This window comes from Dryobates pubescens, chromosome Z (assembly GCF_014839835.1).
Source record: "Dryobates pubescens isolate bDryPub1 chromosome Z, bDryPub1.pri, whole genome shotgun sequence".
Lineage (NCBI taxonomy): Eukaryota > Metazoa > Chordata > Aves > Piciformes > Picidae > Dryobates > Dryobates pubescens.
This window is the reverse complement of record NC_071657.1, coordinates 82,172,374-82,184,279: the sequence shown is the minus strand read 5'-3', so window position 1 is coordinate 82,184,279 and position 11,906 is coordinate 82,172,374. Positions and strand designations below refer to the sequence as shown.

The window sequence follows — 11,906 nt, the reverse complement described above, 5'->3', positions numbered from 1 at the left end:
TTCAAGATCATCATGTCCAACCCATCAATTAATCCAACCCACTTAAACAACTAAACCATGGCACCAAGCACCCCATCAAGTGTGACCTGTTCCATAATCTTGCCTGGCACTGAGGTCAAGCTGACAGGTCTGGAATTTCTTGGCTCCTCCAACTGGCCCTTCTTGTGGATGGGTATCATGTTGTCCAGCTTTCAGTCATCTGGGACCTCTCCAGTGAGCCAGGACTGTTGAAAAACAATGGAGAGTGGCTTGGCCAGCTCATCTGCCACCTCTCTCATTACCCTAGGATGGATCCCATCCCATCCCATGGACTTGTGGAGATCCAAGTTGCTAAGAAGGTCTCTAACTACTTCCTCCTGGATCATAGGGGAACTACACTGCTCCCTGCCTCCATGTGCCATCTCAGGAGGCCAGTTTTCCAGCAGACATCCTATCCTGCTGTTAACATTTATGGCAAAGAAGGTGTTAAGTACCTCTGCCTTTTTCTGATCTTTTGTTACTATATTCCGCTCTGTGCCCTGCATGACCTAGCAACATCCTGAAACATACCAGGGTTTACCTCACCTTCCTTCCAAAGATGATATAGCCTCTTATTTTCCCTTGATTCCTTTAGAAGTTCATTGCCCATCCTGGCTGAAAATCTAACCTGGCAGCTCATCTTCCAATACATCGGCACAGCCTGTTCCTGCAACTTCAATAATTATTTCTTCAAGTAGGTCCAGCCCTCCTGGCCCCCTTTGTTTTTAAGGACCCTCTGAGTTAGTTCCTTGAGTAACCTGAAGTCCACCCTCCGGAAGTCCAGAGTGGAGGTTTTCTTGCTGCCCCTCCTAGCTTGAGTGCATATTGAAAGCTCAAATATTTCATGGTTGCTGGACCCCAGACAGCCTCCAACCACATCTCCCACCAGCCCTTCTTCATTGGTAAAAAGGATATCAAGCAAAGCCTTACCCCTTGTATGCTCATGCAGCAGCTGGGATAAGAAGCGGTCCTCCATACACTCTAAGAACCTTCTAGACTGCCTTCTCGCTGCTGTCTTGTTCCCATCAGATAGCAGGCAGGTTAAAATTGCCCATACGAACAAGGTCTGGCAATCTTGAGACAGCCTGTAGCTGTACAATAATTCATCAACTTCTCCATCCTGGTTGGGTGGTCTATAACAGATGCCAACCAGGATGTCTGCCCTGGTGGTCTTCCCTCTAATTTTCACCCACAGGCACTCAACCTGATCATCCTTGATCTCTAGTTCCATGGCATCTAGTGCCTCCGTGATGTACAGGGCCATCCCTCCACCCCTTCTCCCTTGCCTGTCTCTCCTGAAGAGCCTGTAGCCATCAATTACAGTGTTCCAGTCCTGTGAGCCATCCCACCATGCTTCTGTGATGACAACTACATCATAACTTTCCTGCTGTAACAAGGCTTCTGGTTCCTCTTAGTTCTTACCCATGCTTCATGCACTTGTGTATATGCACTTCATCTGGACTGCTGGTTTCACCCTTGACTCTAGCTTACCATACCCAGACTCCTGTCCGGGGGAACTGGTTTCAGCCTCTTCCCCCTTCAAAATATGGAACACTTCATGAATGTATGTGTCATCCTTGCACAGGGGCCATGCTAATCTTCTCTGTATCATTCCAATTTTAGTACATACGCTGCCAAAGCGAGAACAGTAAATCCTTCTGATAACTCTGTATGCAAAACCAGTCATATAAAAACAGTTATTTTCTTTTGTGGAAAAGAATGTAGCTGATGAGGGCTTTTTTCTTCCAAACTAGCTGTCAGCTGCTAATGTCAGCAGTGATAAAACATAAGCAGGAATTGTGATTCATCAACTGCATATAGAAACATCACAAATGTAAAGTATTTTGTTCCAAGGTCAGAATATGAGCTAGGACAACTTTATTTACCAAACCCTATGTCTAGTTTATTTATGGTAATTAATTTCCTGCCTTATCATTATAGAATAAGGATAAAAGTTATATGCAATTGAAAAAGTATGTTTAAGAAACATGGGAAGGATATACTGTATGCATATGTATGCATGTGTTTTATGAACAATATGATATGTTATATCTATGACTATGTACATAGATTCTAGTGTGCATTCATGCTAAAAGACAGATCTCAGAACAGCTTAAAAGCACAGCAGTATCCCTCCCCTGGGAATTACTTTGGCATGTTTCTTCACATGTAAACTCCTTAAGAATAATTTATCAAATCTTTTTACAATACCTAAAACAATAAGACTTTTATGTGCTACTCTGCACATTTATAATAATAACAATCACAAACTGCCAAAATGAAGTATAAATAAAGTGATTTGTTGGACTACGTACAGGAAGAAAATATCTAAGTGGGGGATAGGTCCCAGGATTCTGTGTTCCTAATATCATGTCTCATCTAGAAAGCTTGTAATTCTGGAGAATCTGAGAGTTGTTCTTAACAAATCTGATTGCCTTCTATGACAAAGTAACCAGCTTTCTTCATGTAAGGTGAGAAATGAACATTGCCTGCCTAGATTTTCCCAAGGCTGGGAGGGTGCCATATGAGGAAGGGCTGAGAGAAATTGATTTGTTCATTCTTGAAAAAAGATGGCTTAGGGTAGGTCTTATCATCATGTTCCAGTATTTAAAATATGGATACAATGAAGTTGGAGAATCTCTTCTTGCAAGGGGGCACAGGGAAAGAAATGAGGAATAATGAGTATAAATTACTGCTAGGGACATTCTGATTGTACAAAAAAGGGAACATTTTTCATAAGGAGAGCAATCAGTCATTGCAATTATTTCCCTAGGGAAATGATGCAGTACCAAACACTGGATACTTTTAATATTCATCTGGACAGGATGCCTAGATCATCTTGTCTAAACCATGCATTTGCCAAGAAAAGTTGGAACAGATCATCCTAAAATTCCCTTCCAACTTGGTATTGTGTGATTCTGTGATACTAATTTTTGCAGAAATTATTTCTGACTCTCCAGTAAACTATCACTACTAAGGCTACCAGCCAGAAACTAACCATAATTCAGTACCATTATCTATTTATTTTTAATTTACCTTTAAGGGAGAAATAAAATGGAAAGGAAAAAAAAAAGGAACTCCTTCAGCTGACAGTTGCAGATATATAATCTTAAGTGGAATAAACAGTGACTTTGATTATTCATACATCTTAACAACAGGCTTTGGAAAAAAATAAAGAGAATGATACATCAGAAACTATTACTTTGTCTTCCAAAGAGACAAAGTTTGCTCATTTTATGTATACCCAAGGCAGTTATTTGCCAACTTTTACAACAGTGAAAATCATTTTATGCATAGTTCATGTCAAAAATTATAAAATGGAAAAAAAAAAATCTGGGTCTTCAGGAAACATTAAGTTAGTCAAATAATTTGACAATATCAAGAATTAGAGGAGGAGATACAGATCACCCCTGTATGTTCCTTTTTTTGAAAAGAAGGACAAAAGTTAAAAAAAAAAAAAAGAAACAAAACCAAACACAAACAAAATGCTAACAGAGGAACAGAAATTGCATGATGATATGTTGGATTGAGACAGCATATTACATTATGGGACCTTTCCAAGCTCCAATTTACAAAACTCCTTGAACAATCTAAGTATCATTAGAGGCATTTTGGGGATAATTAAACTGATAAGCAGAGTGTCATGGTTCATTTAAAGTTAAGTAGCAACTCTCAAGAAATGCCAAAGAAAGAATTCACAATTTAGGGGCTTCAGTAAGGTTTAGAGTTATTACAGATGGATTCAAGGGTTAAAAAAAATATTCTTTCTTTAACAAATTGTGAATAATATGTGGATTTTCTCTATTTAATTTTGTTTTGTTTCAGTTCCCTCAAAAAGCCCAAAGGAAACCGTCCTTTTGAGGTACCCTCTGAGAGGCTGTACTGGGACCTTACCTGCTGAGTTTTATGTGTTCCATATAAACAACTATTGGCGTTTCCTTTCCTTTGCAACAAAAGGTTGTCCATAAGGCGGCCCTGGAAGTGATATCAACCCTTCTTCTCAATCCATGTGGCCAGTATTATATCCTTTATGCTATAATTCTATGTACATGAAGCACAAGCTTTTCCAGAGTTCCAGTCATGCAATATGTTTCTCAGGATGTCTTTACAACATTCCTAATCAGTCTTTTCTCCTACATTCTATCTCTCAAACATACTGTTTCTAACTTCTCTCATTGCAATATGAATTCTCTATTCTATTGCTTGTAAATTTTCTGCTCTCTAGATTTCAACCTCTTTAGACAAATTTGGTTGCATTCTTTTGCCTAACTGTCAGTCATCTTAGGACATTTTCACTTTGAACAGGGCCAAGAAAAACTCAGCAAACCTTTGTAGTCATACTGCTCTCTGCTCCCAACACAAAGCACAATGAAGCAGTCAGCTCCCATCCCTGAAGTCAATCTATAAAGCAAACAGGATTAATAGGTAGAACAAGTCACCCATAATATTTCATTAACACCATTGGGAAATCAGCATTGTTCTATATGTTATTGTTCAGTCATCCCAAGCTTGCTGTGAGATCATGATCCTGTCTCTCTCTAGAACACATTTAATTCTTAAAAATTATCACTGTTCTACTGCATGGCACTTGATTCTTATGGAAACCAAAAGACAGTAGTACTAGTATCCCATTGAGAGCTCTTATGGCACTTCAGTGACTTAGGTTTGATCTATGCTCTCAGCAGTTAAAGGTAATGACTTCAAGAATAATCTTTCATAGATTTTATTTTAAATGAGACTAAAGTACAAGTAGTGTATTAAAGTACCTTGTTATTTGCAGAGTATTTAGAGTAACGTTAAGTACCTTGTTATTTGCAGAGTATTTAGAGTAACCTTAAATATGGAGATGATAAAAATTCATGACATTTATTTTTAATTTTTCCTGTTTTTTTTTCTTCTTATGTATTAAATTCTGACATGTATGCATGCTTCATTGACACAGGTCCAAAGGCATCCCCAACCAGAGTGTACCTGCATGTATACATGAGTTGTATATTGGTTAATATGAGCAGCTCTATCAACTAAGCAACACGTACTGCAGCTTACATATTCAGAGGGGTCTGTTTTCTTAGTTTCATTTAGTATCTGATCTCTATTACAATGATGTACACTTTCAGTTTATGCAGGTGCAACATTTTTGGCATGGAAAAACAAAGAGAACTAGATAACATCTTCATGGGCCTCTACAGTTGTAGGATTGGGCCTGATCTTGCAGTTAGATACAGAGTTATTCTCCTCTCCTCATAACAGCAGCGATCTGCACCATTAAACAGTTACTGTACTGCATGCCACCACTAACTGCATTTCAGTCATGCCAGTGCAATGCATTTACACTGTGTATAGATGCTTATGCATACACGTACACACACACAATCATTCCACAGAGGTAATAATGATATTGCTGTAATTAATTGCTCAGTCAGGAAGAATTTAAGTTGTTGATTTCAATGTTCAGAATAAGCTTCAAGAAAGTTGAAGCCCCAGTCATAGCTGTTTTTATAGAACAGTATACTGATTTGACCTTACTTTCCCCACTTACTATTAAATGACCTGTATAGCCAACTGATATAATTTCATCAACAAAGGAATGATTTATTTTGTGGTACATTACGAAATATTTGTGTTTTTTAATTACAACTTTCCACAAAGCTGCATGATTGTTTCACTGGTTTTTTTTTTGCAAGAGAGCTGACTTGGGACCAGCACTCAGGACCAGCATGCTTGAGCTGAAAGGCAGTCCATTTTAGTTTCTTTTTCAGGCTTTATGGGGTGGGAGGACCTTGGCAGGCAATGAGGACCTGCAGGGCTGTCTCTCATGTGCCTGCTCAAGATTGTGATGTCAGCCATGGGAAATTTAAAAGAGGCCAGAGAGCCACGTGATCACCATTTTGCAAGAGAGCTGCTGGCTTCTCGCTCGATTGCAGCTAGTGGCACATGCTACGGCACTTTTCTTTTTTTTCCAGTTGGTCAGTGGCCAGGGATAGAGATGGCAGCAAAGCTGTTTTTAAAAGATATGTATCAATACAGTCTGAGTTTGAACTTAAGCAGGCAGGTGTCCAGGCAACTGGCTGCAGAGAGTGTTCAAGCCTGGCACTTGAAATGGAGGGCAGTGGAGATAATACCTGCATTAGGTGTGAACGGCTTGACCACCTGCTTAACCTAGTGGCTGAAATGAATGAGGAAGTTGCTATACTTAGGACTGTGTAGTGGTTTCAGCCTTAACTGGGAGTTAAAAGCCCGGATGGTGAAGAGGTTATTAAATTTATGAATATGAATTATGAGTTATGAAAATATTATTTTTATTAATTATCAAACTATTAATAACCAATGAACCACTAAATTATATACATGTTCTAGTGCACATTCTTGAAATACATTCCACAAGTGGCTTAGTGTTATGATTAGAACTTAGTTGAACTAGTTGCAGACTATTTCTATATTTATATAAAGAAGGGTGCAGTTCCACCACTTGGCCACTAAATGGTGACTCGGTGGGACGCGAGCGGCTTCTGGCTACACACAGCAATATTATAATCTTTCTATACATCAGTGATTACTCTGCTAGACGCAGATACTTTGAACTGAGTGCTAGTGGATGGAAAGCACGTGGAAGATACTCTATAGCTATTGTTTGTAGCAAAGTGGGGGACCAGCAGACGACTGTCGCTGCACTGGTTCCTAGTCAAGTTAGACAGCGATGTTGGGTTACTGTCTCCTCTCTCCACAGCAGTGGAGAGGGAATAATGGAACCTGGACTTAGCTCAGAAGCAGGTTCCCTTCAGGACTCAGTTGATTCCCTCCAGATGACAGGGATCAGTCCTGGTCAGGGTCGGCCTGTATGGTCGGCCCTCAGGAGTTGGCTCACATGACAGGGCAGGGCGACAGTTGCCTGTAGGCGGGCTCGGAGGACACGACAGCAGGCAAAACTGCGGGATCGGCCCAGATACGGCAGGGCTAGGCATATGTGGACTCGGTCTCAATCAAGTCTCTTCTCCCCGGTAACTGGGCAGGTCTTACCCTCGGGAGTTGGTCCAGTCGTCCGGTGGCACAGTAGACTCTCCCAGTCGATACGACTGACCTGTGAGATGGCCTCCATAGAGATGTCCACGGATTTGTCCTGAGCCCACCGACATGTGGCATCTCTCCCTTGGTGGCCAGAAGTGTCATGGGCCCAGCGAGCTAAGAACAGCCCACCCTTATGTTTCCAGTCCAAGTCTATTCGGGAGATTTTAGCAGCCAGATCTGCTTGGTGGTTGTGCTTGTGCTCCTCTGTGGCTCTGTTTTTGGGGATGTGTGCATCGATATGCCGTACCTTTGTTAGCAGCCTGTCCAGGCGGGCAGTGATGTTTTGCCACAGGTCAACGGCCCAAACAGGCTTCCCATTTCTCTGCCACCTGTTCCTCCTCTATTCCTTCAGCCACCCCCACAAAGTGTTGGCTACCATCCAGGAGTCAGTGTAGAGGTACAGTACTGGCCAGTTCTCTCATTCTGCTATATCCAGGACCGGCTGAACAGCTTTTACCTCTGCGTACTGACTGGATTCGCCTTCTCCATCCCTTGCTTCTGCCACTTGCCTTGCTGAGCTCCAGACAGCTGCCTTCCACCTCCGCTTGCTTCTTACAAGCTGGCAGGACCCATCTGTAAATAGAGCCCTTCTCGTTGTCAGGGACATCATTATATGGGGGAGCCTCCTCAGCATGGGTCATTATCTGCTCTGGTGGCATTCCAAAGTCAGCACCCTCTGGCCAGTTGGTGATCACTTCCACTAAGCTCCCCATCCGAGCTCACTGAGTTATGAGGGCCATCCACTTACTCCAGGTAGCATCTGTGGCATGATGTGGGGTTGAGCCTCTTCCTTTGAACATCCAGGTCAGGACTGGAAGCCTTGGAGCTAGAAATAGAGGTGACTCAGTCCCAATTACCTCAGAGGCAGCCCGGACACCCTCATAAGCAGCTAGGATTTCCTTCTCTGTCACAGTGTAGTTGGCCTCAGAGCCTTTGTACCCCTTACTCCAGAAACCTAGGGCCTGCCCCTGGTTTCACCAGGAGCCTTCTGCCACAAGCTCCATGTAGGACCATTCTCACCAGGTGCAGTGTACAGCACATTCTTGATCTCTGGCCCAGTTCGAACAGGTCCCAGAGCCATAGCCTGACCATCTCTCATTTGATCTGGTCAAATGCCACCTGCTGCTCAGGTCCCCACACAAAATCATTTTCCTTCCTTGTTACATGGAAGAGAAGCTTCACAATTTGACTGTACCCGGGAATGTGCATTTTCCAGAAGCCCACAAGCCCCCAAAAGGACTGTGTCTCTTTCTTGTTCGTGGGCTGCACCATAGTGGCTACCTTGCTCACCACCTCCTGAGGGATGTGGCGACGGCCATCCTGCCATTGAACACCCAGGAACTGGATCTCCCTGGCAGGCCCTTTTACCTTATTTCTCTTAATGACAAAGCCAGCCTCCAGCGGAATGTCGATTATCCTTTTACCCGTCTGGTAAACTTCCTCTGCTGTCTCACCCCATACAATGATGTCATCAAAGAACTGCAGATGCTCAGGGGCACCTGAAGGGGGGTTGTAGACAGGCAGAGGTTGGTCTCTTCTCCCAGGCAACCAGTACCAGAACAAGAGGACACAGTCTCAGGCTGTGCCAGGGTAGGTTTAGGCTGGAGGTTAGGAGGAAGTTTTACACAGAGAGAGTGATTGCCCATTGGAGTGGGCTGCCCAAGGAGGTGGTAGTGTCACCATCACTGGTGGTGTTCAAGAGGAGACTTGATAGGGTGCTAGGTTGCATGGTTTAGTTGGTTGGGTTGTGTTGGATGATAGGTTGGACACGATGATCTTGAAGGTCTATGTATTCTATGTCTCTTCCAACCTGGTTTATTCTATTCTATTCTCTTGGGACAGCTCACAGGGCACAGACACAAGTTGTGACACAATGTTTGAAACTAGGGTCCTTGAAGCATCCCTCCCGCAGAAAGTCAATGCCAAGAATGAAAGGTGCATCTGGACCAGTCACTATATCGTGCTTTCCCCATTCATTCCCATTCAGGCTTATCTCAGCTTGCAGTACAGTCAGGCCTTGCAAGCCTCCTGTGATTCCCTGAATGTTTATGGGCTCAGCCCCTTTGTACCTCAATGGTATCATAGAATACATAGAATACATAGAATAAACCAGGTTGGAAGAGACCTTCAAGATCATCATGTCCAACCCATCAACCAAGCCACCACCACCCAAACAACTAACCCACGGCACCAAGCACCCCATCAATCAACCACCTCGCTGGGCACTATACTCCATTGTTTGAGAACCATTTTAATAAAATGAAGTTTCTTCTAATACTCAGCCTAAACCTTCCTTGGTGCAACTCCAGGCCATTTCCTGTCATCCAGTCACTTGCTACTAAGGAGAAGAGATCAACACCTACATTGCTTCAGCCTCCTCTTAGGGATTTGTAGGGAGTATCAATGTCTCTCTTCAGCCTTCTCTTCTCCAAACTAAACAATTTCAGTTCCCTCAGCTGCTTCTCATAAGATTTGTTCTCCAATCCTTTACCAACTTCATTTTCATTTTCTCAACCTGCTTCATTACCTCAATGTCTTTATTACAGTGAGGGGTCAAAAACTTTATGCAGTGCAACCTCACCACTGCTGAGGATATTGGCAGCACTTACCTGGTCCTGCTGGTCACACTGTTCCTGATACAGTCCAGGATGCTGTTGGCCTTGTTGGTCACCTGAACACAATATTTGTTGCTATTCAGCCAACACAGTTTCAGGCATTTCCCTGCTGGGCAGCTTTCCAGCCAACTCTATCCAACCTGGGGCATTGCATGGGACTGTTGTGATTGAAGTGCAGGACCTGGCACATGGCTTTGTTTAAAGTTATACAATTGGCCTTGGCCCATTGATCCAGCCTGTCCAGGTCCTTCTGCAGAGCCTTCCTACCTTTAAGCAGATCAGCATCCACTGCCAGTATATTGTGATCTACAAGCTTACAGAGGGTGCACTAAATGCCCTCATTGAGATAAAGATATTAAAGAGATCTGATCCCAGTTCTGAGCTCTGAGGAACACACTTGTGACCAGCCACCAACTGAATTGAGCTCCGTTCATTGCTGCTCCCTGTGTTTGACCATCAGCTTTCTTTACCCAGCAAGTTGTCCATCCATCAAAGACATGAGCAATTAGTTTCTCCAGGAGGATCCTGTGGGATACAGTGTCTTGCATGTTCTGCATCACAGCATTTGAGATTATCTGCTCCATGATCTTCTTGTGCATTAATGTCAGACTGAGAGATCTGTAGTTCCCTGAGTCCTTCTGGCCCTTCTTGCAGATGGGCATCACATTTGCCAATCTTCAGACAGCTGGGATTCCCCAGTTAGCCAGGACTGCTGGTAAATGATGGAAAATGCCTTGGTGAGCACTTCAACCAGCTCTCTCACGTATGCCATCTGGCTCCAGAGACTTGTATATTTCTAAGCAGTGCTGCTGTTGGTCACAAACCAACTCATTGTGGATTACAGGAACTTCATTCTGCACCCCATACCTATCTTCTAGATCAGGGAGCTGGTGTACCAGGTTACACACAGCCCAGGAGGGGGTGGGCTGAAAAGAACCTAGCCAGAGGTGGACAAAGAAACCTGACCCAAGTGCTCAGAAAGACATGATGCCCACTCCCAGGGGGAGGGGTCCCTGGATCAAAGTCTATTCCACTCCCACTTCCTGTCCACAAATCCTTTTTAAGAGCAGCTGTTTTCTGTCTCTCTCTTTTCTCCCACCCTCACCTGCCCAACAGACCTCTCAGGGCTCCTGCTGTTGTTGTAACCACATGGTGGAGCCTCTTCCATGCTGCTCCAGACTCCTAAGGACTGCATCTATTGAGAATCCACATTTGCATTCAGACAATCCTTTGCCAGCTGTGTCTTGTTTTGTATATGTATTTATTTACCCTTTTTCCTTATACCTTTATAACCTTGCTTTTATTCAAATGCCTTTTATATTTTGTAAAACTTGTCTTTTTACTTCCAAATCAATTCAAGACTATTGATTTTGTAATTTTACCTTTCTTTTCTCCTGCCTAATTTGCTTTTCCCTACTGGGGGGGCGGGGGGGAGGGAGGCAGAAATGGAGAGGGGAGGCAGTCTAAATCTGTTCCATTTGGGCTTTTGGAGTGTGGGAAAGCTTAAACTACAACAGCTGGGTAACCAGCAAAAAATTAGTCCTATCATTAAAGACTGAGGCAAAGAAGGTATTGACTACCTCAACCTTTTCCTTGTCATGGACTACATTTGGCCCTGCATACAATAAATAATGGAGATTCTCCTCAGTTCTCCTTTTGTTGCTGGTATATTTGTAGAAGCATTTCTTGTTGCCTGTAACAGTTGAAACCAAATTAATTTCTAGCTTGGCTTTGACTCTTCTAATTTTCTTCCTTCATAGCCTCATGACAACTTTGTAGTCCTCATCAGCTCTCTTTTTCTCCCTGAGTTGCAATCCTATTCAGCCAGGCTGACCTTATTCATCACCAATTTGTCTGTTGGCACATGGGGACAGCCTCATCCTGCACCTATGCCTCATCCTGCACCTATTCCATGCTGCTCCAGACTCCTAAGGACTGCTTATGTAGAGAATACACATTTGCATTCAGAGAATCCTTTGCCAGCTGTGTCTGGCTGTTTTCAGGTGATCTCATGATTACTAAATCACTAATTACTTTTGCATCTTTTCTTCTGTGTGGGTCTGCATTTCCCACCTCCACTGATACAGCAGACTGAAAGATCTCACTATCATACTGTCCTTCAAACACTGGCATGCTGCCCTTGGGCTTATTTTTAGCAAGCCTGGGTTTGCATCCTACCCTCTTCTATATGTAGTTTAAAGCTCTTTC

The 11,906-nt window shown here is 43.2% G+C and overlaps 1 non-coding gene across 1 annotated transcript; it reads right to left on the bottom strand.

The window, feature by feature from the left end:
• Nucleotides 1-1,558: 1,558 nt before the first annotated feature.
• On the bottom strand, nucleotides 1,559-1,661 carry LOC128899536 (U6 spliceosomal RNA). Its single transcript, XR_008463130.1, has one exon. It is a non-coding gene; the product is annotated as a U6 spliceosomal RNA (small nuclear RNA).
• Nucleotides 1,662-11,906: the final 10,245 nt, after the last annotated feature.